Source organism: Atta colombica, unplaced genomic scaffold (assembly GCF_001594045.1).
Source record: "Atta colombica isolate Treedump-2 unplaced genomic scaffold, Acol1.0 scaffold83, whole genome shotgun sequence".
Classification (NCBI taxonomy): Eukaryota; Metazoa; Arthropoda; class Insecta; order Hymenoptera; family Formicidae; genus Atta; species Atta colombica.
In genome coordinates, this window is record NW_017259576.1 from 11,538 (window position 1) to 15,960 (window position 4,423).

General features: G+C 28.1%; 1 pseudogene; it reads right to left on the reverse strand.

Moving 5' to 3' along the window:
• Positions 1–1,926: 1,926 nt before the first annotated feature.
• LOC108692825 overlaps positions 1,927–4,423 on the reverse strand; it is a 4,366-nt pseudogene continuing 1,869 nt past the window's right edge.

Below are 4,423 nucleotides of genomic sequence, written 5' to 3' on the forward strand. Positions count from 1 at the left end.
TCGAAAAATATTATGCTACATGAGTCCATTTTCTATTTCTGCACTAGAACTCTCTTTCTAGTTTCTCGCTTTTCACGTATATCAAACATATACCTTTTTCAATTTAAGATCCAAAAGTGTACACTAATTCAGCTACAGAAAACAGACCTATGGAAAAGTAACAATGCAATCTGAATCTATTCATCATTAAAGGTGATTTGGCTAATGTCAGAACCGGTCGCTACTGTATTATTAGCAAGAACACTGTCATCCGATCGCCTTTCAAGAAATTCAGCGGGGGATAAGTAAAGTTTTTTACTACATAATTTTTTATTACATTAATATATATTAGATTTCCAGTAAGCAAGAAATATTTTGAAACATTTCAGCGTTATAATATTGCTACAATGTTGCTGAAATGTTTCAAAATTTTTCTTGCTTACTGGATTGACAATTTTAATAGATACTAGTTTTAATATCAAGATTAGCTTACAAACGAGAGTGACAACTCTTTAGTACAATTACGCTAAATGTTAAATTCTAAAGTGATAAACCCTGCTTAGGGTTGCCTTTTTTCCTTTAACAATGGAAAATCATGTGTTTGTGAAAAAACCGGTTATAATTGTGAACACAAGCAGTGTTGAACAGTTCTTGTTTACATACGGAAAAATGACATAATTGTATAATAAATTTTATCTGCCAATCAAGTGAGTACAGTGCAATTCCTTCATATTCAATCATATTTGTCTACAGGCAGTTCGTTCTGAAGGATTGTTGCCACATTGAGGACAGCGCGGTCGTAATTAAAAACAATTGTGCTCTCTTTTATTTGTTTCGCTGGCAGTTCGGCGACGTGCGTCGAAGAACTGCCTGAGTGCACTCTGGATCATGATAGATTTCACGAATAATTATGAGCACTTTTTATCAGCATGTGTTTAATGCTCTTGTTAAATTATTTTCTTGAAGATCTGTGCTATATAAATAATATTTCATGTATATCCATATTATATATATAATTCATATATATAATTATATATATATGAATTATATATGTAATATATAATTCATAGTATATAATTCATTCATGTATCACCACCTAATTTTAACTGTAAATCATTACAATCGTTATAATCGTAACTCGAAAAATTTATTTCTTATACTTTGTAAGCAATTAATTTCAAATTATACATGTAAAACAATCATAAAGGAAGCTTATTTATTAATCACATTGTATATATTTATTTTTTAAGTTATCTATTCTATACAGTATTTCGATATAAAAGAGATTGTTGAAAACTCATTAAAGGAGGCGTATATGTTTCATAATTTTACATCAAATTAAATGACGACACATTAAAATTATATTGATAAGTCACGTTTATTACTAAAGGATACAAACATCTAAAAAAAATAATAAGAATCTCTAATCAAGATTTTTATGAAGTTCATAATTAGATTAAACGCAGTGCAACGGAAAGCTGAGAAAAGTCAGATGCCTCTGAATTTCTTTCGAAGTAGTACACATTTCTGCAGGCATTTAATCAAGATATACCATAATATTGATTTCTGCATTTGACACTTTTGTATTCGCGTTCATAGTTTGCCTACGAGAAAAGATATAACATACATAGCGCAAAACATGGTAACGAAGTTTCTCTTAAGAGGAAGCAATGCTTGAACTTAATCAATGTCAATAGTACAGATTTTTTTTTATTTTAAATTGGAAATGTCCACTCCATTTCCTGCAATTTCATTTCACTTCAGACATATCACACACATTGTTGCATTACGCAATCACAAGTGCGCGCGCACGCGCGCGTATGTGTGTGTGTGTGTGTGTGTGTATGTATGTCTGAAGTTTCTCTATTTATTCTCTATTTTTTCTAACAATTTGCAACATCATCTCTAGCACCTACTGCTACACATACTGCTTACTATAAATCTTCGCTAAGTATACGTACGCAAGCAAATCGGATCTATAAAATCCCAAAGAGTTTTGATAGAATTCGTGATAGATTGCAGCAAATTCACGATATTCGCTGTATAAACCATAAAAACTCATCGAGGCTCATCTAGTAATAACATAAGAATAACAATTTGAAATGAAACTCTGTAGGGTTCCAATATCCTACAAAGTTTATATATAGAAAGAATACAGTAATTTTATAAATTTTTCGTGGAACGAAATGAAAATAAATCCATCGTAAAATATGTTTTGATTTACATAGTCGCACGAAAAAGATAAAATTTGGTACCTAGAGATTTTTGAATAATATTTGGGAATCATTTTAGTAATATTCCGAGTCTACGATTATATTATCGAAAATCATTTATTTACCTTGCTGAGAAAATGCGCCTAAAAAAATGAAAAGATTATTGCTGACTGTTGGCTTGCTGGGATTTAGTTGATTCCGGTTGCTGACTTTGACATCCTATCGCGATTGTTTCCCATTTTCCCATTCAATGGATAAATAAAACAAATAGAACAATAGAAGACCAAAACGAGAAATACTGCAAATCCAGATGTTTTGTTGAAAAGGCAGAGTAAACATGTTGCTTATAGTCGACAGTAAAGGCCGCCGAAATATGAAACGCAAACTATGGAGATTTGTACATGAAATATTAAATATCAATATAATAAAATGAAGATAATGATAAGAATTTAAAATTAATAATAGTTTAATCATCTTTTTTTGTCTAATTTACATTTAAAAACTAAATTATAAAATAAATAGAAAATATACACGTTCGATATCGCCTATGTGATTAATATAATAGTAAAACGACCATTAAACAAGTAAAAATTTTTTTCTGACATGAGCTTGTGTATTTGTATATTCTGGTTACATGGATATATTAATTGCGATTGTTGTTTCATGTTTCTATATCCATATAACGAGAATATATGATGACATAATCTCATGCTATTTTATAAAAAAAAAAATCTTTTATCGTTTAAATTATAAACTTTAACTGAAACTTTAACTATTTCCAGCTTCTCCCAAATATTGCTTTTAGAAAAAGATGTAGAAAAGCAATTTAATAAATAATAGTATTACTCCGTACGTGTATACAATTGGATTGTATTGTACCGATACATTCTGGCACGAGAAAGTGTGACGGTATCAATTTCACGCTGTTCCAACGTTCCGATCATTCCGCTTCAAGAATCATTCTCAATGCGATATCCCTAGCTATTCGTGATTTCGAACCTTATTATTTCCGAAACTTATTAAAGCAAAAGGAATTTTGAATCGGCGATTAACATACTAACAAGCACCGAATACGACTACTATATAAATATCAAATACTTATTATACATAGGAGAGACCGGGATATCATGAGTCACAAAAATTCCAACTTTTAATAATGCATCTAAATATAACAATTTGTGTATCATTTTTAAAATAATTAAAGCATAATGCATATTTTAAAATTTAATAAGTATATTTAGTAAGTATATTTAGTAAGTATATATTTATTAAGAAAAAAATAAAAATATATTTTTTAAGAAACGACTCGGAGTATCATGGGTCACCCTCAATACAGTAGAATTATGCAAGAAATAACGATGAAAATTGAAAAATATTTTAAATTAATTACATTTTCTTGGTATAGTCACTAATTATAAATAAAGTATAACAATAACAATAAAGTATAATAACTAATAATTATTAAATAATAAAATAGAAGTTAAAAGAAAATAAATGAGAAATAATCATTAATATAAGATAAAAAATATATTACGATAAAATAAAATTAATTGCTTAGAAGTATAAAACTGCCTTTTTAATACATATATTTTCTATATTCCCATCATGAATATTTAATGTATGACTCATGGTCCCCAACTATACATTTAATTATATATTTAATAGAAAATTATAAAAAATAAATGTTAGATTATTACTTGTACCGTAATAAGTTGAGAAAAGAAACTTCTATCTTATCTTCATACATGAAACTTCTATCTTATCTTCTACAAAAATAATATTAAAACATTTTTGTGCGGTTTAAGTTAAAAAGTTACTTTTACACTACGAAAATCAATTAATGACCTTGATACTTTTCAATACAATGAAATTTAATTACTGCCACCTACATAAAAAGTATGGACACCGAAGTAACAATCGTATTGTACTAATAGTATTAAACATTCTGAATTAAACAATCGATGATCCATGATACTCCATAACCCATAGTTTCCCTTACTTATATATTATACATTGTATAACATTTGTATGCTTACGTTTGCTAAGCTATACTTCATAACTTGCAAATTCGACATTCACCTCTTATGTTCACAATAATATTTTTTAATCAGAAGCGATTATTTTAAAATATCAATAGGTTTTATCAAAATTCTTTATGTAATATTGAAGAAAGGTATTGATCAGGTAATAGATGGAAATAAAAAATATAAATTGAGATATATATATATATA